Source organism: Quercus robur, chromosome 11 (genome assembly GCF_932294415.1).
Source record: "Quercus robur chromosome 11, dhQueRobu3.1, whole genome shotgun sequence".
In the NCBI taxonomy this organism is placed as follows: Eukaryota; Viridiplantae; Streptophyta; class Magnoliopsida; order Fagales; family Fagaceae; genus Quercus; species Quercus robur.
In genome coordinates, this window is record NC_065544.1 from 13041197 (window position 1) to 13067232 (window position 26036).

At 37.3% G+C, this 26036-nt stretch overlaps 2 long non-coding RNA genes across 3 annotated transcripts; both read right to left on the minus strand.

Annotated features, from left to right (window-relative positions):
- Positions 1–16403: 16403 nt before the first annotated feature.
- On the minus strand, positions 16404–19933 carry LOC126705696 (uncharacterized). Of its 2 annotated transcripts, XR_007648405.1 has the most exons (4): positions 19232–19933; positions 18152–18241; positions 16900–16974; positions 16404–16822 (listed from the first exon to the last, which is right to left on the minus strand). It is a non-coding gene; the product is annotated as an uncharacterized LOC126705696 (long non-coding RNA). The 2 variants fall into 2 exon arrangements; XR_007648404.1 differs by lacking the exon at positions 19232–19933 and having other exon boundaries at positions 18152–18594.
- A 4543-nt stretch (positions 19934–24476) lies between these two features.
- On the minus strand, positions 24477–25157 carry LOC126705699 (uncharacterized). Its single transcript, XR_007648408.1, has 2 exons — positions 24947–25157; positions 24477–24744 (listed from the first exon to the last, which is right to left on the minus strand). It is a non-coding gene; the product is annotated as an uncharacterized LOC126705699 (long non-coding RNA).
- Positions 25158–26036: the final 879 nt, after the last annotated feature.

The window sequence follows — 26036 nt, forward strand, 5'->3', positions numbered from 1 at the left end:
AAATTGGAGGATTTTAGAGCATTAGAAGGAAAACTGGCCACAAAATACGAACATATGATAATGAATAAGTACAGAGACATGAGTCGAAAGAGACATAATAGCAGAAAGCATTGGGACATATTTGAATAAATCCTTACAACATAATGTCTAGAGAGACATAACAGGCCACAACAAAGGAACATGTTTGAATATATATAGAGACAAAAGTGAAGGACCACAAACCTAAGCCATGAGTCCCATATATGCAATCTCTCTCTCTCCCTCTCCACACATACACACACACATATTTTTCTTTGCTCTGCAGAATTTTAACCACAACCAGCTATTTCTTAAGTCTGATTTCAGCCTTAAAATCACTGACAGTTCTAATTATTAATGTAGGACAGTGCCTGATGGTGTTAAGACCAACTCACATACCTTCTAAAATTATATTCACAATTATGAGAACCAAATTTATTGGAAAAGGCCTATGAATCTCTAATGCAACACCAAACCAAGAAGAAATCCCCAAAGTCAAGAAATTTAAGGATGACATAAAAGGTCTACCTTTGGATGGAGCCTAAAGGACACTATAACCTTGCTTTTATCCTGCATAAACTTCATTGTTCATTACTTCTATAATTTCAAGTCTTTTTCTTATACACCTTATGAACCAAGCTACAATTGTAAGCTAAAAACCTTGATTTCCCTATGCTTCATTATCTGACTTGTTGCCTGATTACAGAGCCCTAAAGTTTGAATAAGCACCAATTCTGACACCTAAGTTTTCCTATGCCTCAATTGGTTCTGCATATGAGATCAACTGAGATGTTCACATCATAAGGAAACAGCATAGAATAAAGAATTAAGCACATACCTAGGATGTTAGAAGTTTTTAGCAATCATCTCCTGTTTCCTGCTGGCACTCTTTCAAAAATTTGCTTTGCACTTCAAAATATCCCTGCGTAAAGAAATAGGAAATAAATTTTCCAAAACATCAGCAGCAATAAAATAAAATAAAGCACTATGAAAATGTCATTTCCGTTAAGCAAGAAATGGAAACAACTAAAAACATCGATAATTAAGAATTTTAAATGGTTCAACCCAATTGACAATAAAGCCAGAGTGTCTTAAGGGAGGGAAAAATGTTGATGGGGATTCCAGTGAAACAGATATCTCATCATTCATATCCCCGTCTGTCATGTAATCCAGACCATTCATATCCCAAATATGTAGGCTTCGGAGAATTGGGAGTTGATACAACGGTGGCAAATATTGGCAGTTCTTACAATTGAATATAACTAATTCAACGAGATTTGTTAAGAATGAAGGCCAACTTGAAACTCTCACACCCATGTACCCGTTCATGGCCAAAGATTTTAAACTTTCGTGTGGTTGGAGGCTATCCATGGAATTTTCATCATCACTGGCATCCACACCATCATCACCCTCTGGATTCCTCTTTAATTTCAACTCACTAAGACGTTGCTTCTCCTTCAAATTTGCAGCCTTGAATTCTAGGGTGGCATCTTTCAATTGTGCCAAATTTTTAATCACTAATTTTCCTCTCAAGTCATTTAGCTTGTTTAATTCCGCTAGCCCACCGCAATGCTTGGAAGAACCTACAGGGCCCTCACTCAAAACAAATAAGTTTAATGTTTGAAGAGAAGTCAATTACCCTAATCCATGTGGCATATGAGTCAAATTCTCACGATCTTCCAAGTCAAGATGCTTGAGGTTGACCAATTTTTGAATATCTACCAGTAACTCCCTAAGCTTTTTACACTTACAGAGTTTTAATGTTTGCAAATTCACCAATTTTGTAATAGAACTAGGGAGAACCTCAATATCATTAGAGAAAATGTCAAGGTGCTTGAGGCTGACCATTTTTTGAATATCTACCGGTAACTGCGTTTCACACTCAAGAGCTTTAATGTTTGCAAATTCACCAATTTTGTAATAGAACTAGGGAGAACCTCAATATAATTAGAGGAAAAGTCAAGGTACTTTAGATGCATCAAAGTACCTATGGTATTTGGCAACATCTTCATATTTAAACCATGTAGGTCTAATGCATGCAAGTATCTAAAAGTAGAAATAAGTTTTTTGAGAGTTGATTCTTCAATTGTTCCTTCAACATATTTCCACTTGTTATATGCCAATATAAATGTTCGTATCTTGTTTGCTTTAACCAACGTGTTTAAATTCTCCTCAAAGAATGAAACATTGTAAAATGAAAACGATAGATGGTGTCCTTTTTCTTTCACATTTTTTGCACTGGTATCAACCAGTGTACAATCAGTCTCTGATACATATTGTGCAAGATCATGGATTAAGTCATGCATTTTAAACCCCCTATTCATGCCTCCATATTCTTCTGCTTCTTGGAAGAAGGATCTCCAAAGTAGCCCCATGAAGTACTCATTGGCAAGATGCTCTACTTCATGGCTCTCCTTTGATGATTGGATAAAACCTTGTGATATCCATAATTGTATCAATGTCAACTTATCGATCAAATAATCTTTGGGAAACAATGAACAGTATGCAAAACAACATTTTAAATGCGATGGGAGATAATCGTAACTCAATTTTAAAATCGGCATAATACCATCTTTTAATTGAGTTACATCTATGAGTTTAGTATTCTTGAGGTATGACCACTCAGCTTCAGTTTTCTTGAAGAATAAGACTTTTCCTATCGTCCTTATAGCAAGAGGCACTCCTTGACATTTTTTTACTATGTCCATCCCAATTGCTTCGAGGTTAGAATTGATGGTCTCCTGGCCTTTTTTAAATGCCGTTTTCTTTAATAATGACCAGGATTGATCCCTTGACAAGCCTTCTAGAAAATAGGATGAGGTACTAGTAATCTCCACAACCTTCTTGGATCGTGTAGTTATCACCACCTTACTTCCCTTTGCACCGCCCATTAAAATTTTTTTCAAATTATACCAATTTTCACTATCCTCATTCCAGACATCATCCAATATAAGTAAGTACTTCTTTTGGCAGAGAGTTTCACGAAGTTCATTTTGCAATGGATCCATGTCTAGATTTTCGGGCTTTCTACCAGTTGTAGATCCAATTATCATTTCAACAATTTTTTTAATGTCAAAGACATCAGAGACACACACCCATATCTTCAACTCAAAATTAGTTCAGACCTTCTCATCATTGAATACATATTGGGCCAGTGTGGTTTTTCCTAGCCCACCAATTCCCACTATTGATATGAATGAAACATTATCTTCCACATCAAAGTCCAACAACAGATCTATGATGGCTTGCTTATCCTTTTCTCTCCCGATAACATCTTCATCAGGTACAAAAGAGTGAGTTTGATCCCTCCCCCTAGTCACAACTCGTGTCTCTAAAGGACAACCTACCAACTTCAACTGAAATTGGTGTCTATCATTTGATATATCATCAAGCCTCTCCCTCATAGCTTTTATTTTGCAAGCCATGTTAAGACTAAAAACGAGTTGGTTTGAACTTGAAAAGAAAATACGTACCTTCTTTGCCATTTTATCACCACCCATCACATTTTGCCGCAACACGAGTGGAGAACTCGCTCAACAAGTCATCAACATCAAAAACTGCATCTCTAAGCTTCATGAGCCAATCCTTGACTTGGTGGTTCTTATCCTGTTGCTCCTCTGCATCCTGAAGTACAGCTTGAATAGTGGAAACAGTGTTCTTCATTTTTCTGAGATCATCTTTGACGCCCCAAATGGATCCAATCTGTTCGAGAGTGGAGGAGCCCAACGTTTCAATGATCTTCTGTGCGATGCCATACAGGATTGCATCGGCCATTTTTTCTTGTTGGATGATAGAAAACGTAGCAAGCTGATAGAGTACTTTGAAATATTGGAGGAGGAAGATTAAAGTGGCTGTGAAGGAAGACTTGGCTAGACACTATCTTCGATCCACCGAAGGAAAATAAGGATTATATACTGGGACATAAAGCTAAGGAAAAGTAGAGTTTCATATATTTTGACACCATCCTCTGTATTTTTGGGTTATGATGGGTCCAGTCGAGCACTATCCCAAATGCTAATGCTATGTCAGTGAGACCAAAAAATTTCAATGCATTTGTAAAGCCAAATACTTTTAATACGTTTGAGATGTACATTTGTAGAGGCTCTTGTTTTGGTTGGGGTGAAATAGAAGGATGGAAAACCTTTGACAGAATAAGTTAAAAACATCAATTTTTGTCTTGTTTGGTTAACAATGCAAAACATGGAACAAAAAGGTGGGGGCCAGGTACTTTCGGACCTAGTTAAGTCAAAATAACTTACTTGTCCTTACACATCAAGACCTTTTTTTCTCTTTTATTACCTCTTTTTTTTTTTTCTCTCTTCTATTACCTCTCTTCCCCCCCCCCCCCCTCTACAAGTAGCCACCAGCTATCATTTTTGTCTGTCTTTTCAAAAAATTCATACAAATTACATTTTTCTTCCTCTAGTTTTACTTTTTAACAAAAAGGAGGAAATTTTTATATTTATTTTTCATCATTTTAATTTTCCATCATCCAACCAAACACACATGATGATAAACTAAAGTATTTTCTATTCTTCCACTTCTCCATCTTTTCAATCAAATAGAGCCTTAATAGTTTTGTATTTTAGTGATATGGTTGGATAATTCATTTTTTATAGAGAACATGGATTCTAATTCCATTTCCCACTTTTTAAAGTGAAAAAGTGATTGAATATTGAAATTATTCATAATACTCACATGTATGTAAGATCGATTTTGGATACAGAAAAGAAAACATTGGTAGTACATGCTCACATATATCTATGCCAGATTTGGTATCACATACTTTACCTAGTTATTTTTTATTTTAAAAATACTTATAACACATTTTCCATTGTATATATTCTATTTTTACATTAAGAATTATGCTGTTGTGAAAAGCTTTTGTAAATTTTTGACATTTATAAATAGAAAATTTACAATGACCTCATTTTACTTGTGCAAATGAATGCTTCACACAGAAGGATCAAGCCAGGTAAATGACACAAAGGATGTTGGACATGGAGGAGGCCATTAAGGAGGAGGGAGCAGTGGCAAGGGTGGAGGTGACAAAGTTCTTGGTGGAAACTAAAGCCCAACCCTAGAACTCGAACTCAAATATATGTTTGGCTTATGTGATGTAATAGAATTAATAAATATGCATGCAAAATTTCAGCAACCAGATTTCAATGCCTAGTGTGTGATGCTTTTGAAATGCTTGAGATTTTGTGAATTGTGTCTGTGAGTGCATCTTTTATCATTTTATCGTTTTTAAGGAGTGATTAGTCACGCATATCTAAAAATCCTTAGGGCTATTAAGCTAAACTAAGGACAATTTGAGGTTTACACATTTAACTTGACTCTCCATTATCATATTCGACATGTTTGAGACTAAAGGTTGTTTTGTTACACCAACGGGTGGCTGTGTTGTATTGGTAGCCATTGGCTCGAATACCATGTATGGCTTTGCAAACAAAGACTGAAAAAAAAATGAAATATTATAGAAAGGTCTAGTGGTTGAAGAAAACAGATAGAGAAGACTCGAATGAACTATTTCTATTATTGACTTAATGAATTCTGTACAATAGTAGAGGGCTTTTATACAATTAATGTTGAGGTAGTAGATTTCAAAATAAAATTAATGTTGCAGCTTTGTTGATCTTGATAACACCTTGATCGTCACCTAAATGACCAATAGAATCCTAAGAGTATGGGCTCTCTTCCTTAATAATCAAATCCACTAGCCATGTTTGTTAGAGAGTGTGAGAGAACTTCCTTTTTTTTTTTTTTTTTTTTTTTTTTTTCAAGATAGAAAATTCTACTCTATCTTAATTTAAATGTATATTTATGTGAAACTCCCTTCTTGAGACTTGAACCCCGACCCTTTCTACTCACATCTCACCAGCACTTAAATTTGTGGAATGACCATTGCGCTAAGAGTGCACGGTGGTCCTTTTTCTTTAAATGTGCTATAGAGTATAGACTTGGGTTTTCTCAACTAAACTAATAACTTTTATACTAGGATTAGCTATGGGCCATCTTACATGGGCTTTTAGAATGTGACTTGCGGTGGGATCAAAAAATAAATAAAAACACTATCTCAAATGGGCCTTTAATCTCCTTGTAACTAATGACTAGCCCAAAGTTATCATTAATCATAATTTATTTTACTAAAAAATTATGGTTGCAATCTAGGTTGTTATTAAATCAAAGATTTATCCCAAGACTCTATTATATTAGCATTTGAACCCCCATGAAATCATTTATAGTGAAATAAAAAAAGTCTATAGTTTAATCTTTTGATTATTCTTGTATTTATGAAATTTATATTTAGAAACTCTTAATTAAAGTGATCAGACCCAACACACTGAATAATCAATTCTCATTAAACCTATCTCAATGGAATGTTTTGTGTCTCTAAACACAAATTATGGATTCCGTCTTGGGAATGTGTGTTCCTAGAACACTGTAAGGACACAATTTGTGACGACCCATAATAATGTTGGGTTCGCACGTAATAAAGGCCCAAATAATATCATTTGTAGAGCGTGGGTTTGAAAGGCTAGGCCTTGGTCACCAGACGGTGGTTTGTCGTGGTGTTCATATAGAATTAAATCGTGTTCGCTCAAGGAGTCTTTCTCCTGGAGGCGGACTGGGAGGCTCTGGTTCTTGGCCTTTTTTCCCAGTCCCCTCCTTGGTGCATCAACCTTCACATTATATAGCCCTTCTTGGTTGATCTTAGCCCTCCACTTGTTGATCAGGCAGGTGCCTACTTCAGTACCCGTCCCATCAGCTGTCCTTCCTTACTTTTTGTTAGTCGCGATGATCGAAGTCACCCTGTCCAGGCGTCTTTTCTCATTAACATGGTTAGGACGTTGGCGGGTGCATTTAATGCGGAGGGGACGTATTTACCCTGAACCAGTTTAGCACCGTATCCCCACGTGGGTCCCATTCTACTCGCATCTCCTTCAGGGGGCTTTTTGGGGGCAGTCCTCAACGAGATGTTGCTCTTCCCTTTGAAGTTTTGGAGTGCCGAGGACAGGGTCATCCTTGGCTGTGTCCCCGGCATTTCGACCTTTCCCCATTCGTCCTCGGCAAATACCCTCCTCTGCACGGGCCCTGGGCCCTGGTAGATCGTGGGCCGGATCATAAGTTCCCTGGCCCCACAATAGCCCCTCAAAATCCTGCTATCCGGCTCCTCGGATGGATAGGAGGGTTTTGATGACATCAGACATCTATCAATGCCTGTCAATCCTTATCACCTATCGGTTCCCGAGACTTTTCGTCTGCCCGAGACACGTTCCTGGAGACTTTGGAAGGTGAAGCGTGGCCTCATTAAATGCGGGCGGCTCTGTGTTTCCCACGTTCTACGGCATGATGGAGATCTAATGGTGGGGATTCCTTGGCCTTTATGGGGTGGAAAATTCGTGCAGTTACTCTCAATAGGAAACCTAAATGTTTTTTGGAACGGATTTGTCTCTTCAGTTTTGCACTTAAGAGTTCTAGCGCGTATACCCTGGGTTCATCTGAACTTTCGTCCAAACTCAAGTTTATCTCCAACACAAAAAGCCTGTCCGAAGCGTCTTTCCTCTTTTCTGTAAGTTCCCTACCTCTATTAACTCGTGCTTTTTCTTTTCTGGGTTTATTTTTCTTTGGTTCCCATTCTTCTCCCGTCGCTGGTTGAGTTTGTTTAGAAAATCGTAGAGATGGCTAAATTGAGACTGAGGAAATTAGTCGATACTAAAGAGGCGATGAAAAAGTTCATCGCCGATTACAGGATTCCTCCCAACGTAAGTCTGAGGCATTGTAAGATGGGGGAGTGGCACTATAAGAGGGAAACGGGCGAGGTAGTAATTCCCGTCCTCGCCTTTGTAGAGGGGGGCATGAGAATCCCTATGGGGCTGGTAATGAAGGGTTACCTCAGGCACTTTCGGTTAGCCCCCACCCAGTGCACCGGCAACATGTTTAGGATTCTGGGTTGTGTGGATGCTTTAAACGAAAAGATGGGGCTAAGACTGACCCACCATGACGTGAATTGGTGTTATAATCTCCAAAATTTGAAGGGTAAATCCTACTACATGAAGACGAGAGACGAAAGGGTTTGACTAATTCAATGCCTCCCTAATTCCAACAAGGGATTAAACAAGGATTTCCTTATCGTCTCCGGTGAATGGCATGATGGCATTCCGTGCCCCATAATAGAAAGAGAACCAGGTGGGGTATAGGGAATGAAAGGGCGCCGACCCTTTGCGCCATTCTAATCTGATGTGGTTTGATAACTAACCATGCATATGTGTTTTTCTTTTGTAGATCCACACGCTTTTCAACGGCATTTTCACTTAGTTAACCGGGTGGACTTGGAGACTGTTCTACAAGCGGCAGTTTTCGTAAATGATGGAGATGGTCAAGTCCGAGCCGCTCACAAAATATTAAGGTACGCTCCCCTTCAGAAGTCATTTGCCGACCCTAGGCACGTGATCAACGATAGCCGTCCTTGGCTTCCAAAAATTACCGTGGTCGAGTCAGGATTTTTAATCTCCGAAGGATCATCTGTCCCAGAGGGCGTCCCACTGGTGGACCTCTCCTCGTCTCATCAAGGAGCGGAGGACGAAGGCGAATTAGATTAGTCCGAGGATCAGTTGCGAATAGCTAAGGAGCAGATCAGTGATTTAAATAAAAGACTGATCTTGGCAGAGAATGACAAAGGTGTGGCGGAGTATGCCCGGGACGAAGCCATGAGGGCCAAGCAGGAGGCTGAGTTTGCTAGAAACGAGGTTGAGGCTGCCAAGGAAACGGCCGAGGATGAGGGTGACAACGCGGGGGTAGCTGATACCCAAGCCTCCCTCAAAGCCCAAATTCCCGGAGTATGCAGGCTTTACTGCTCCCAGGTTCGAGAAGAGGCCTTGAAGCGAGCTGGGGTGGATGCTTCGTCCGATTTGTAGAAAGCGGAGAACATATTCTACCCTACAGCAATCCGTGAGGCCCCCTCCACCAGCTCCAAGGCTGTGAGCGACCAACATGAGGGAGAGGTCACTCAGTCGGAAACTGTACAGGTCGGCGCCTCTCCTGGCGAGCCATTTAAAGGGGGAGAGCTTCAGGATGTGATAGAAGTATCTCAGCGTATGGATCCTGAGGTACCCAAAGAGGTTGCTGAGCCTGTGGTCGGTACTCAGATGCCTAATGCCGAAGAGCCAGCCATACTTGCCCAGCCCCTACAGGCAATTCCCCTTGCTGTGGTCCCCAAGAGCACCAACACCGATCCTGCTCAGTCTTCCCCAGAAGGGACTGTCCTCCAGGGGGTCGAAGCTGATCCCGTTCCGCCCTCCCAGGATGTGGCCGATGCAAAATTAAAGAAGTAGAAACCCCTGCCAGGCTTCGTATTTGTTTCTAGTTTAATGGTTAACTAGGTTTTTTTTTTTTTTTTTCTTTTTTTTTTTTTATTGACAAAACTTTGTAGTATGTTGGTAATTTGAACCTGTTGACCACATATATGAAATTATTTTCTTCCTTTTTCCTTTTGGTTACTTGTCAATTGCCCTCGTCGATACTTACTACTATTTATGATTTCTGAACTAATTATCGTAACATGTATGCATGGTTGCACATAGGATATGTTTAGGACCCTGTTTCAGAATACTAGCACGCCCACCCCCATAGGGTGTTGAACTCATGTCTGGACTTATTTCAGCGGGTACATAGGCATCAACTTGGTTCTGTCCAAAACTTGATATTTAAGTAGTTGGTTTCCCCATAGGTTTGAGTCCGAGAACCATGCAATACCTTGGTTCTGTCCAAAACTCAGTTTTTAAGTAGTTAGTTTCCCCATAGGTTTGAGTCCGAGGACCATGCAATACCTTGGTTCTGTCCAAAACTTGATATTTAAGTAGTTGGTTTCCCCATAGGTTTGAGTCCGAGGACCATGCAATACCTTGGTTCTGTCAAAAACTTGATATTTTAGTAGTTGGTTTCCCCATAGGTTTGAGTCCGATGACCATGCAATATCTTGGTTCTGTCCAAAACTTGATATTTTAGTAGTTGGTTTCCCCATAGGTTTGAGTCCGAGAACCATGCAATACCTTGGTTCTGTCCAAAACTCAGTTTTTAAGTAGTTGGTTTCCCCATAGGTTTGAGCCCGAGGACCATGCAATACCTTAGTTCTGTCTAAAACTCAGTTTTTAAGTACTTGGTTTCCTCATAGGTTTGAGTCCGAAGACCATGCAATACCTTGGTTTTGTCCAAAACTCGATTTTTTAAGTAGTTGGTTTCCCCATAGGTTTGAGTCCGAGGACCATGCAATACCTTGGTTCTGTCCAAAATTTGATATTTTAGTAGTTGGTTTCCCCATAGGTTTGAGTCCGAGGACCATGCAATACCTTGGTTCTGTCCAAAACTCAGTTTTTAAGTAGTTGGTTTCCCTATAGGTTTGAGTCTGAGGAGCAAGCAATACCTTGGTTCTGTCCAAAACTCAGTTTTTAAGTAGTTGGTTTCCCCATAGGTTTGAGTCCGAGGACCATGCAATACCTTGGTTCTGTCCAAAACTCGATTTTTTAAGTAGTTGGTTTCCCCATAAGTTTGAGTCCGAGGACCATGCAATACCTTGGACCCCATAGGTTTGAGTCTGAGGACCAAGCAGTACCTTGGTTCTGTCCAAAACTCAGTTTTTAAGTAGTTGGTTTCCCCATAGGTTTGAGTCCGAGGACCATGCAATACCTTGGTTATGTCCAAAACTCGATTTTTTAAGTAGTTGGTTTCCCCATAAGTTTGAGTTCGAGGACCATGCAATACCTTGGTTCTGTCCAAAACTTGATATTTTAGTAGTTGGTTTCCCCATAGGTTTGAGTCTGAGGACCATGCAATACCTTGGTTCTGTCCAAAACTCAATTTTTAAGTAATTGGTTTCCCCATAGGTTTGAGTCCGAGGACCATGCAATACCTTGGTTTTGTCCAAAACTCAGTTTTTAGGTAGTTGGTTTCCCCATAGGTTTGAGTCTGAGGACCATGCAATACCTTGATTCTGTCCAAAACTCGATTTTTTAAGTAGTTGGTTTCCCCATATGTTTGAGTCCGAGGACCATGCAATACCTTGGTTCTGTCCAAAACTCAGTTTTTAAGTAGTTGGTTTCCCCATAGGTTTGAGTCCGAGGACCAAGCAATACCTTGGTTCTGTCCAAAACTCAGTTTTTAAGTAGTTGGTTTCCCCATAGGTTTGAGTCCGAGGACCATGCAATACCTTGGTTCTGTCCAAAACTCGATTTTTTAAGTAGTTGGTTTCCCCATAGGTTTGAGTCCGAGGACCATGCAATACCTTAGCTCTGTCCAAAACTCAGTTTTTAAGTAATTGGTTTCCCCATAGGTTTGAGTCCGAGGACCATGCAATACCTTGGTTCTGTCCAAAACTCAGTTTTTAGGTAGTTGGTTTCCCCATAGGTTTGAGTCCGAGGACCATGCAATACCTTGGTTCTGTCCAAAATTTGATATTTTAGTAGTTGGTTTCCCCATAGGTTTGAGTCCGAGGACCATGCAATACCTTGGTTCTGTCCAAAACTCAGTTTTTAAGTAGTTGGTTTCCCTATAGGTTTGAGTCTGAGGAGCAAGCAATACCTTGGTTCTGTCCAAAACTCAGTTTTTAAGTAGTTGGTTTCCCCATAGGTTTGAGTCCGAGGACCATGCAATACCTTGGTTCTGTCCAAAACTCGATTTTTTAAGTAGTTGGTTTCCCCATAAGTTTGAGTCCGAGGACCATGCAATACCTTGGACCCCATAGGTTTGAGTCTGAGGACCAAGCAGTACCTTGGTTCTGTCCAAAACTCAGTTTTTAAGTAGTTGGTTTCCCCATAGGTTTGAGTCCGAGGACCATGCAATACCTTGGTTATGTCCAAAACTCGATTTTTTAAGTAGTTGGTTTCCCCATAAGTTTGAGTTCGAGGACCATGCAATACCTTGGTTCTGTCCAAAACTTGATATTTTAGTAGTTGGTTTCCCCATAGGTTTGAGTCTGAGGACCATGCAATACCTTGGTTCTGTCCAAAACTCAATTTTTAAGTAATTGGTTTCCCCATAGGTTTGAGTCCGAGGACCATGCAATACCTTGGTTTTGTCCAAAACTCAGTTTTTAGGTAGTTGGTTTCCCCATAGGTTTGAGTCTGAGGACCATGCAATACCTTGATTCTGTCCAAAACTCGATTTTTTAAGTAGTTGGTTTCCCCATATGTTTGAGTCCGAGGACCATGCAATACCTTGGTTCTGTCCAAAACTCAGTTTTTAAGTAGTTGGTTTCCCCATAGGTTTGAGTCCGAGGACCAAGCAATACCTTGGTTCTGTCCAAAACTCAGTTTTTAAGTAGTTGGTTTCCCCATAGGTTTGAGTCCGAGGACCATGCAATACCTTGGTTCTGTCCAAAACTCGATTTTTTAAGTAGTTGGTTTCCCCATAGGTTTGAGTCCGAGGACCATGCAATACCTTAGCTCTGTCCAAAACTCAGTTTTTAAGTAATTGGTTTCCCCATAGGTTTGAGTCCGAGGACCATGCAATACCTTGGTTCTGTCCAAAACTCAGTTTTTAGGTAGTTGGTTTCCCCATAGGTTTGAGTCCGAGGACCATGCAATACCTTGATTCTGTCCAAAACTCGATTTTTTAAGTAGTTGGTTTCCCCATATGTTTGAGTCCGAGGACCATGCAATACCTTGGTTCTGTCCAAAACTTGATATTTTAGTAGTTGGTTTCCCCATAGGTTTGAGTTCGAGGACCATGCAATACCTTGGTTCTGTCCAAAACTCAGTTTTTAAGTAGTTGGTTTCCCCATAGGTTTGAGTCCGAGGACCATGCAATACCTTGATTCTGTCCAAAACTCGATTTTTTAAGTAGTTGGGGGAATTAACCCCTCGGCTATGGCGTGGGACCTTGGTTTAGGGGAATTAGCTCCTCGGCCAAGCCCCTAGAACCATCCGTGCTGCTGACGCTACGAAGCGCAGCCCCTAGTGAAGAAACATAGCCCCTAGTGGAACTTTACGCTAGAACACTACATCCGGCTGTTGGAAATGATGTGAGGGATTGTCTCAACCCACTACTTGTGCCAAGAGACAAGCCTTCCCCACAGACGGCGCCAATTGTAAGGACACAATTTGTGGCGACCCATAATAATGTTGGGTTCGCACGTAATAAAGGCCCAAACAATATCATTTGTAGAGCGTGGGTTTGAAAGACTAGGCCTTGGTCACCAGACGGTGGTTTGTCGTGGTGTTCATACAGAATTAAATCGTGTTCGCTCGAGGAGTCTATCTCCTGGAGGCAAACTGGGAGGCTCTGGTTCTTGGCCTTTTTTCCCAGCCCCCTCCTTGGTGCATCAACCTTCACATTATATAGCCCTTCTTGGTTGATCTTAGCCCTCCACTTGTTGATCAGGCAGGTGCCTACTTCAGTACCCGTCCCATCAGCTGTCCCTCCTTACTTTTTGTTAGTCACGATGATCGAAGTCACCCTGTCCAAGCGTCTTTTCTCATTAACATGGTTAGGACGTTGGCGGGTGCATTTAATGCGGAGGGGACGTATTTACCCTGAACCAGTTTCGCACCGTATCCCCATGTGGGTCCCATTCTACTCGCATCTCCTTCAGGGGGCTTTTTGGGGGCAGCTCTCAACGAGATGTTGCTCTTCCCTTTGAAGTCTTGGAATGTCGAGGACAGGGTCATCCTCGACTGTGTCCCCGGCATTTCGGCCTTTCCCCATTCGTCCTCGGCAAATACCCTCCTCGCCACGGGCCCTGGGCCCTGGTAGATCGTGGGCCGGATCATAAGTTCCCTGGCCCCACAAACACTATGTGTAATTACCTAACATACTAATGTTTTGACCATGCAAGATCTCACTTTGGTATACATCAAAGCAGGCAAAAAAATTCATGTTGAATTCATCATCCACACAAAATTGAGAGTCTATGCAAATAGTAGTCATGATATATATTTGTTCACATGACTATAGCTAATAGAATAATAAATCTCACAGTGGTCTAGTTTAATATATCCCACACAATTTAAACACACCAACATATCAGTTAATCAGAATTCTCCACTTCCATTATTACTATAAATCCTCATAATTTATATGTTGTAGTCTTTGCAAATGAAATGCCTAATTTCATCACCAACTTTGAACTAGGGTTAATAAGTTTACAAGGAACTTATGATTTAAATCTTCTTTATGCGGATTTCATTCTCATACCTAAATCACATACAATGCATCTCATAGATTAGAATATATAACGTTCAAATATTCATGCAAAAAAAAAAAATCTTAGAAAATAAAACAACTTTTATTATTAAAAGATAATGCTATTCAATTGAGTTTTAGGGCACTACTCCTAATAGTGTTTATCTTAATATGATGATGTTTTTGTGTTTGGTTAACAAATTTATCAATTAAGGAAGTAATCGAGAATATGCCTTCAAATATAATAAAATGGAGAAAAAGAATACATGTGACTGGCTTTGTTCCTAACTATATGTTGAGAATCCATAGCTAACCTCAAAAATTTGGGATTAAGGCTTGTTGTTGTATGATAGAGGCTTGGTGAATGTGTTGATAGGGTCAAAATCATGTACAAGTTGAAAATAGTTTAGAGCAAAATAAGTTGCTATTTGAGGCCTTCTCGTAGGTATCTATTTATAGAACGACCACAAGTATGTCTGAATATGTGACCCCCTATATCTAATTTGGATATTGTCTAAGTATGTGTTGTGTGGGTGTGTGATGAGTCCCATATCGGACATTTACTTGGTAGATCTGAGTTTTATTAACAACTACAAAAATTCTCAAACAAAAATTCTCAATTTTGACTAGTCCTTTTGAGGTATAACGCAAATAGGGATTAAGCAAGGACCCACCCAACCCGAAGGGTTAGTTTGTGTTTGGGCCAGGTTCAGTTCAAACAAGTGGGTCTCATTCAGGTTTCGGGTCAGTATTGTGTTAAATCCAACCCAACCCGACCTAATTTTTTTTTCTTTTTTAAATACTAGTTAACAGATTGTTGGGCTTGAATAATTTTTTATTTGCTTGAATCAATATTTTGGAGGGAGCTTAGGCCTGATGGAAGAGTACACATGGCATTACTAGCCTTCCTATGACAGATTATGGATAGATTTTCATATGGAACTGGGAAGTCAACATGGAATAATTATTCTTCCTCCACTAAACTTGATTCCTCCATTAAGGGTCCGTTTGGATACCGCTGAAAACTGAAAACACTATGGCAAAATAATTTTAAAATGTGTGAATAATGCTGTGGGACCCATTTTTAATGAAAAAGTTGCTGAATAAAGAGATTTGTGGGTCTCATAATGCATGGGACTCATTGAAAATTCAACCACAGCCACATAATGCTTCTCATCAAAAAAAAAAAAAAAAAAAAAAAAGTGACGCTGTGAAGCGCAAAACGAGCTTCCCAAATGCACACTAAATCTTACATTCTATTTTACATAGTATTATTCTGGAGGCAAATGCAAATGTTATAGTGGGTAAGGTTGTACCTATTATTTTGGAGCTACCTTATGCAAGACAAAGGTAATATAATCCTGTTATTCTCACTCCCTCTCTTCCTTATATATTTTTCATTGCTCCCGTGATTTGAAAATGTGCAAAAGAACATGTAGTTAAACTAAATGATGCCATATTTATGTTGCATTGGACACCACTCCTGAACATCTAACAATATCTCTACTCAAATGATGCATGTGCCGGATAAATGTACAGGACCATGGTGGGAACATTTTTTTTGTATTTTCCAGTTCCTTTAAACTTTGTGGCATAGTTTATAAGCATCGACTTTTGTTAAACCTTGCATCCTTGGTTTAGTTCATTTCCATGTCAAAGCGTTGGTAACTTGTTGAATTTACATTTGTTCTTGTAAACTTGATTAATTTGGACATCCAATGTCAATGAAGGTGGTCTAGATGAATTGGGGACCATGCTTCTGAGAAGGTAAATAGCATGGATCCAAATAAATGTAATGCTCATACTAAGAAGAGATAGCAGGTCCTATGGGCACTATTTGTTTTGTTAGAACTTAATCTATGTGTTTCTTGTACTGAGTTGCTTAGGAGTTTGAACTTTAAAGCGAATTAGCAACTGTCACGTAACTGGCATTTTCAACTTCCTGTGAGTGTCATTATGCAAAATGGATTGCCTTTTGAGTCTATCTAACACTAAAACGATTTTAGTCTAACATTAAAAGCTGCTGAAGAATCATCATGTAATGATTTTGACAAATAATCTATTATGAACAGCCAAAAGATTCTTTGAATAAGATATAGAAATTATATGGTTTCACACACGTTGCAGCTTGGTTCCACACGGAATGTTGCATATTAACCAAATAATGCATCCAAATAAAACCTCACCTGTTTAAAAATACTTGATAGTGGTAATATCAACCATAAGATTGTCCGTTTCTCATAAATATTTCATTAATTTTTGGATAATTTGATATACTGTCATAGGGGGATGGGGTTTTAAATCCTGACTATCTTAGTTGAAAATACTAAGAATTGTCAGTTGAATTACGAGACCTTGGCACTTTATTAATCTCCCATGAAGCAAAGCTAATAAATTCTATTCAAGTACAGCAACCAAAAAAAAAAAAAAAAAAACCTAAAAGGATTCACTATGTCGAAGGTTCAATAGGCATCCAGTACATCCGCCAGCGACGATAATAACCAGACCTGAAGACAATATGCAGAAAGTATCTTTCTTCCGCACCTTGCAAATCCCGTTAGTTCCAACGAGGGTGGTATAAATCCAGTTCTTTCCAATATGTCCACCGTAGTGACTACATACCCTGAGATACAAAAAATATCAGGACTAGTGTATGTCAACTTAAGAAAACTAACAGGTAATTTAGGTACCAAGGAAAACCTGATTAAACCTAGATGGACTGGAATATGTAGCAATGGTACCCAACTCAGCAGTCAATTGCTGAATTTACTTGTCCTGCAAAAAGGAAACAAAAAGACTATAAATTATTTTAAATTGAGACAAAGGTGCACCTATAAGGAACAAATTAAATGCATAAAGAAACAACTTAAACCTTAGTATCCATCGCCTTTGGAATTAGTTGCTAAACAGCAGCACAGAAGTGTAAATATAGTGTAGAACAACTAAAATACTTGTATTAACTAAACTAACCTTAATAACAACAACAATTTGTAGATTAGGAGAAATGTGGAGCAAACTTTTTATCACATGCCAGCTACAATAATTAACTTTAAAATGGACTACCTCGCAAATTACAAAACTTAGTTCAACTTATTTAACTCACAGTTGAGCCACCCATCTCAATGAGCTTCATTTCAGATTATTTAATTCAAGCAAAAAGGCTAAAATGATACTTTTCAGTGATCTCTCTTCTAGCATACGTGCATGCTCCACCGAAAGTACATCTTTGAATTAGTTGGTACTGGAGTTTGGATCATGGCAATATTTATATTTAAATTACTCTTGGGCTGAAAAACTGCACAGTTCCAACAAGGGGAAACATCTTCGAATTGTCATAAATAACAACACAATGTCACATCTTAAGTGATTACATTTACGTTGGATCAATAACCCAGTCTGCTGCTTTGAAAGGCAGGATTAACATCGGACAACAAGATTTTTTTTTTTTTTTAGAAGTATAGGGCAGGGCATACAAGTATAGGGCAGCATCAATCAATTAAAATTAGACTGGTGTAATCCTTTATAGATAATTTAGGGCAGGGCATACAAGATTATTTTTTTTCAGAAGTACAAGTAAAACCATTCAGTTATATGTACTTGGCATTGTATATGAATTTATTAACTATTATGAAAAGAACAATGAAAAAATGACTTTGCAGGTTCTATCAGTAACAAAAGTTGTCAAGACAAGCAATCCTTTGAAAAGTATTCCTATTCAAAATAACTGGTAAAGACCATACTACAAACACAAATATCACAAAACTACTGCAATGGAATAGCAAATAAGTAGCTCAATGATGGTCTCTAGACCAATGAAAACTAGCAGTAGTCCACTCATAATAAAGTATCACAAAGCAACCAATTATATAAAAAAGGTAAAAGAGTTCATGTCATCTTGTAGTTAATGTGTCCATATGAAATGGCAATGCAAACAAAATACAAAATATCATACCAGAAATTGTTACTGAACAACAATTAACCGGACGGATTCGGAAAATGGCTTGTGGTTGATAAACTATTGAGAGTGCCTTCTCCATAGAAACTGCAAATTTGTTATCAAGTAAACAAACAATAGCAAAGCCTCATAATTCACCCTTTAAATGCCTCATTCAAAAAACAGGAGCAATAACTAAAATCCAATTGCAATAGCTAAAGCGTGACACTTCTACTGCCAGTCTCATTTGATTAACTTTTGTTTTTCTCTAAGTAAGTGCCAAGAGGCACAACAAGCTCCTTATATGATATATAGAAAGAATAGGGCAACTTATCCTCCTGAAACAAGCCAAAAATATAGACACTCATTGTTATTTAATTCATAGAAACACAAACATAGTCTCTCAACATTTTTCAATTACTAAGGCCACCATTTCTAATAAGTTGATCAATTTACCATCCTTGCTACCATATTACAGAATTCTGGGACCATAGCCCTGGCAGTTTTAGTCCCTCTACTTCCTAAATTCAAAGACCAAGAATTTCAATTATCCACAAGTCCATGTGGACCCCACTCGAGCAACAAGGATGGTAAATTGCCATGTATATTGCTCCCAATACATGTGGTTAGTTGGCAAATAAGGAACAGGATTCAAAACATTTAGTGGGCTAGTACATTCAGAATGCGAACAACAAACAGAAAACCAACTGAACTTTACCAAATCAAAGAAAAGGCAAAAACCATACTTTTTCAAAAAATATCTTCTAGAATGCTCCACTAAAGGTGGTTTTAGGCTGCACCCTCCCCGCGTTTACTTCTTTTCTAGTCGCGTCTATTGTACTATTTGGTTGTAGGGTGAGCGTTTTAATCAGTCAGAGCTATAACCTACTCTAATGACTCATTTGGAGTTGTAACCTACTCATAAAACTATTTTTAAGCTTATACAAAAAAAAAAAAAAAACAAAAACAAAAAAAAAAAAAACAAAAAAAAAAAAACAAAAAACAAAAAAAAAAAAAAAACAAAATCATGCACATAGAACCACAAAAAATAGATGAAATAAAAATAACAATAAAGCACTTGGAATAACAGGTGGGAACCTATGTTGCATCTCTTTGGTTGGATGGTGCAAGTCAATTTCTGTTTGGGTGGAGCGTGAGCATTTGCATTGTGTGGCTGCTCAACTTGATCACGTTGCCCCTGCTCAACATGTCCATCATGTGGTTGTGTCGCTTGTGCAACATGCATCAAGGGAGAGAAGGAGGTAGGAGGATGTTGTGTATGACTCGGGCTGGTAGACATGAGCTCAACTTGGGGTGTTTGAAGGCTAGAGGTGGGTATAACTTTCTAGGGGGAGCTATAGGACGGGGCCATGGGCAAGTTGTGGTCAACGACGGTGGTGTGTGGGGAGGACTCGAATTCAGCATAGGTAAACGACATGGGAGATCCGGTGTCAATGGGAGGGATGGGTGGTATGGGGGGCCCAGTTGTGTCACGAGGGGTGGACAAGGGTGGATAAGGGGTCTTAGTGGCAAAATGAGGGGTGGGGGCACGTCGACGACGTGTACGCACTAGAGCAGCTGAGCGTGTACTAGGGCTTACATCTAGTGTTTCAGTGTGGTTTGCTGCTTCATCATTGGCTGTCACATCTATATGATCAACCTCATCCACATCCTCAAGGGATTTCTTAATGAACTTGTATTTGTTAGATTCTTCATTGAACCAGTTGAGGACAGCCAATTGGTTTGCAATCTGTCATTAAATGACTGGCATTATTAAGTAGGACATGAACATGACATCGAAGACAACTTGCAAAACAAAATAAATTTGTCCACATTACCAAAATTTCCGTTTTAGCGCTATTGCGATTGATATATAATCGAGTGATCCTATGGTACCTCACCATATATGGATGATGACGTGACATCACCTCCTCTATCCTGTCTACATAATAGACGCACTCGGAACGATCATTCCATTTCTGAATATGGACTGCATGTTCTACCCTCCAATTTTTTTCTATCTTGCCCCTCTTGGTTCAGGGTTTTTCTTTCACCTTGTCACCCAACTTGTTATTTAAAATGCTTGATATTCCTAGGTCTCCCTGAAGCTAAGCCTACCCCATATCCATGGACTCTGTCCTTACTTTTCTCAATGGATTGCAATCATATTGGAGTGGTTCAAACTTCCAAGACCAATAAATTTTCTCAAGCATAAATTTTTGAGTTGTATAATGATTTCCAATGTTTATCCTATGATTCCTATCATTTTAAGTGCCAGTTTGGTTTAGTATTTTTGGACCAAACACAAGATTTCCAAATTGTGCATTTTGAAATTGCAATTAATCCAAAAGCACATTTTGGTTATGGGCCATCTAAGATGAAATACGAAAACACACTCTTGCTTGCATTGTTACCATTGCTAGTTATGCATATTATTCCTAAATTACCCTCAGCTAAATTACCCTTAGTTTTTCATTTGTAGTTGCTCTGATTTTAAAAAATGAATCCCTGGAACATAGAGAATAAGAAGGTATTGAACATTAAAATGCCTTTCTGTCTCCATTGATGCTAATCTGCTACCTTTTTCCTTAATTTCCGTTTTATTTTTACAATTTCTTGAGTTCTGTTTGTTCGATTGTTGTATTGATTAAAATTTGTTTTTGTTAAAATTCAATATTTTCGCTTTTGTTATTATTATGTTCCATTTTTGTTTTAGGCCCTTTTGATGTCGTTTTTCCTGTGATGAATGTGTTGTTCATTCTGTTATGCATGTTCAATTTTTGGCCTTTTTGGTTAGTTCTGTTATGTTTTCATGGTGAGGTTTAAGTTTTGTTGTAATTGGTTTTTTTTTAAAAAAATGGTTTTATGTGTTGTTAAATCCATAAATCAGATTAATAAGACTTTGGTTCTATGCCCTCTGATTTGCAAATGTTGGGTTCTATTGCATATGACTAATTGCAGTAGTTAACAACATTCTACACAATTTTTATATACTTAGATTATTGCATCAATCTTGATGCTTGAGTTTAAATTGGTGAATGGTCATTGCTTAATACTGCCAAGTAAAACAGATTTTGCACTTAAGTTTTTGCTATAGTAAATTTCAGACTTTGGTCTATGTTATTTAACCTAACTTATGGTCATCTTTTTTCTATATCTCACAAATGGCATATTTTTCTTTGAATTGATTGGCATTATTAAAACAAAGGTCTTGATAAAAGAAAGTTAGTTGTTGTACATCATGATGTGTCTCACATATTATCAGCATCTTTTGGAACTTCAGGAAAATTGGGAACATGTTAGAATATTTTCCTGCCTATTTCAGTTCTGCATTTTCATACTTTAATATTTACACTCATTTTTAGGTATTGAATTTCATAATCTTCACTTGATCATTTGTTGTCTTAGTGTACTATTCAATCAAAATGCAGAATTTAAGTTTTGGGGCCATCAAAGCTGTTGGTCAACATTCTGTACTCAGGGGTATATTTATGGAATTTATTAATTTGGTTATAACAGCAAATGTTCTTTTGGTGTTACATTATATATGTTCAATGAAATTCCATTAAAATTTGATATGTAATCTTCTCATTAGATTTTTTCCCTCATCATGATAAAAATCTGAGCAGTTATACTATGGCTGTTTAAAATCAAATTTTAATGGAAATGAATAATTTGGTTATAAATATGGAGATTAACCCAAATACTCAAAAGAAAACTAATTCTAGACAGAACATGAGAAGAGGAAGAAGATTAAACCAATTCTCAGCAGAATATAATTTTGTTTAGGGTTGTTTGTTTTGGTGTTTTGGTAGTAGAGATTGAAACAGTGTCACCTCACAATAAACTCTTCATCTTCTCCTACACAATAACCGGTTCTTTACAAATATAATTTCTTTGTTATAGTCAACTAAAATATTTAAATTGCTAAATTTTTTTATACCAAAGTAAGAGATTATATTAAGTTGCTAGAGTTAGTGCATCAAATTAAATATATACTGTAATTTTTTAGTAAAATAATTTGTAAATGGTTGGCGTGGCAATTTAAAATGTGAATATTTGATGTGAGATTCAATTTGATGTATATTTTTGTTGTTAGTTCTATTATGTGTGTTTTATTTTTGGTCTTTTGGTTATGTAAAGGGCTCGGTGTTGATATTTGCCTTTCTTATTGTTAGCTCTTTTATGGTTTTGTATGGAGCTTTAATTTTTGTTGTTTTTTGGTTCTATAAATCAAATTCAGAAAACTTTGGTTTTGTGCCTCTTGAATTGAATGCATTGTTAGAGTTTTGATCTCATAATGAGTTTTGAAGAGTGATTGAAATTGTAGAACTTTGAAATCTGAAAGTGTAATGTTTTTAATACAAAGTTGATTATCTCTTAGATTTTAGTTAATATTCTACTCTATCTGCATAATTATGTTTATTTTTGGGCTGTTACACCAATAAATATGGACATCTAAATGCATCCTATAGAGACCCCTTATCACTTTTTAATCTTTGTGCTTCCGAACGTTTGTTTATTTAATTAATGACTTTTCAAGCCCTTTGGGTAGCCAGAAGCACTTGGTGGAGTCATGTGGAGCTCTCTATGTTGTTGGTAGATGCTTTAATAAAGAAAGGAGGAGGGTAGAACATACCAACCGGTATGTTAGAGACAGTGATGGTCCCAAAGTGGTTGATTTCAAAGTGTAATTATTGTTTTTGTTTTGGATAATGATTGTTGTTTATCGATTTTGGCTGAAGAGTTTACCGGGTATAAAAGGAATTGCATTTTCTTCAATGATCAAAATGAAACTCATGTTTTCAACTTGAAAGATAGTAGCTTTGGAGATTTACAGAATATCTATCCAGCCTGGCTTCTCTCAATTTTATTATATTTTCTCTTTGACACTTGATTTGTTGTCATCTTTAACAACATGATCAAATGATTAAAATAAATACATTTTCCCCTTTTGTTCTGATGCTGTATTGAGTCATTTTGGTGAATAGGTACAGTTTTGCTGCTGGCAAAATGCATCCATCCGAGTCTTCAACACCAGTTGATGATGCCCAGTCTGTTTCACCTGCGTTGATTTGATTAAAATCTGCCATTTTAGGATCTCAAGGGAGTCTATTACCTCCACAAGTAGCATTTTCTTCAGTTGAAATTGAATGTTACAATTTTTTTTTTCTTTGATTTGGTTATGAACTAAGAAATATGAGTAAGTTTTGATTTAAGCTTTTTGGTTGGGTTAGTTGTATAGTGAAAAGGCATGTCTGTTTTATTTCAATGTAATTTGTCAGGCTCCTCCATAAATACCACCAAAGTTCAATATGTGAAGTTGTATTTCTTTTGTACATTTTTATTATATTTTCACTTTGACACTTCATTTGCTGTCATTTTTAACAGCATGATCAAATGATTAAAATAAATACATTTCCCCCTTTTTTTCTGTTGCTGAAAAGTGAGAAGTATGATGTGTTGAGGTTTGAGTACAAAGTAGATTTACCTGCTAGGCTGACCATTATTTTAATTTATGTGTTCAGCTATCTGCATAAGCTCATTAGATTATTGGATATGTAAATGATGTTGCATTGAGTCATTTTGGTGAATAGGTACAGTTTTGCTGCTGGCAAAATGCATCCATCCAAATCTTCAACACCAGTTGATGGTGTCCACTCTGTTTCACCTGCGCTGATTCGATCAAAATCTGCCATTTTAAGATCTCAAGGGAGTCTATTACCTCCACAAGCAGCATTTTCTATAGTTGAAATTGAATGTTAAAAGTTTTTATTTTTTCTTCCTTTCATTTGATTATGAACTGAGAAATATGAGTTAGTTTTGAGTATTTTGGTTGGGTTGGTTTTGATTTAAGCTTTTTGGTTGGGTTAGTTGTATACTGAAAAGGTTTGTTTTATTTCAATGTAATTTGTCAGGATCTTTCGTAAATACTACCAAAGTTTGGGTTGTGATGATTGAGAATCTTTAGAATGCATGGTAATAATTTCTTACACACTTTGCAACAAATTTTTTCTTTAAAAATTGATTTTATTAGCCAAACTTCTCTTCTACTTATGAGATTTCAAATGATCCCGCGCATTGCGCGGGTTAAATGCTAGTTTTGATAATTTCAAAGGAGGGTCGAATAATTTACCATATTTCATTTAATTGTATTCTTCAAACAGTATGATATATTTTGATATATCTCAAGGGAGTGTTATCAGTTTTACAAAATGAGGGACTCAATTGATTAAAATTAAAGTTTAGAGATTAATTTGACAATTAAAGTGAATTTAACTTTTCATTAATAATTTTGTTTCTTGAAAATATTAAGCATGCTTCTATAATTACTTGCATCAAATAGTATAAAAATTATAAATGGGCTCATTTCTCTGATATGAGAATTGCAATAAACCAAGTATATGTATGATGCATTTAATTATCATGATGATAAGTACATTACAAGGGTTATAGGTTATAATACTTGATATTTTATACAGTGGAGGTGGCTACGGGAACAATCCAAGTAAATGATGCAAAGTACCTCTTGCCCTGCGTTCATTGTTGCGGACATTTTCGTGATGGAACTTGCTCTCTATGTTGCAATGACGAGACTCATAGCTTAAAAACTGAAGCTATGGCCAAAGAAGGTTAGTTACGGCATCCATTCATATAAATCCACCTTCTCTCTTTTGATTCTCAATTTCTCACTTGTTGAATTAATTTTAGGTAAATAATATATGTAGGAAAATGCTAAAGGCACAACAAATTTTATTAAATAAATATTACAAACTAATTTGACAATGAATTTGAGTGGTGGACTTTAACCACCTTGTAAATGAATATTTGAATCGGCTCTCTATGATTGGTGGCATATCAGTTTGTACAGTAGCGGCACTACATACAATCCAGGATGTTTCTAGGAACATCTGACCTGAAAAAAAAATTTATATATAATAATTTTTTAAAAAATTACTTGTTTACCCCTCAACCAAAATTAGGAACACCTTCAAATAAAGAAATATATATTTTGTTCTACTTTCAAGCAGCAACCAAAAAAAAAAAAAAAAGCCCAAAAAAATTTTTGAACTGAAATATGAAGAAAAAAAATTATAATAGAGCAAGCCCATAAGAAAAAAAAGCCCAACATCAATCCTAAACAACAGATTACAAACCCAACATCAATCCTAAACAATAGATTACAAACTCAACCTAAAGGAAAAAACAAGATAAAGCAAACCCAACGTTTTAGAAAACGGATTCTCAAAAAAATATAAAATATATAAAAAACCGAAACCCAATACACACTATTACAAGTTGTCAAAACAAATAAAAATCCTCAAATCCCTAAAATTTTTACCTTTCTTTTTCTCATTCTTTCTCTGCCTTTTTCTCTCAACTCTTGCTCTCTGCCTCTCTTTTTCTTTCTCTCCACTCCCACTGTCAGGGCCGGCCCTAGACCAAGCTTCCTCCGATCTCTTTTTTTTTTTTTTTTGGCTGCTGCATTTGTGTTTTGATTCTATAGAACTGAAGAATGGCTGAATGGGTTTTGACTTTTGACTTTTGAGGTACTTTGATTTCTGCCATTCTGCCTTTCTCTAGACTCTTCTTTAGATTTGTTAAAGACTTAAGTTTTCTCTGGGCAGTGGGCTGGACGTTTCACCACGTTTGGGCCTTCAAGCTTTTTTTTTTTTTGGTTAAGCTTGCGTTTTTTTTTTTTTTTTGGTTAAGACTTTGACTTTTTTTTTTTTGTTTTGTTAAGACTTTGACTTTTTTTTTTTCTTTTTGCAATAGAATTTGTTTTACGTTTTTTGTGGGTGCCATCTTGGCAGGCATCCTCTGTTATAATTATTTATTATTATTATTTTTAATCTTGTGTTTTTATATTTATATATATATATATATATATATATATTTTTTT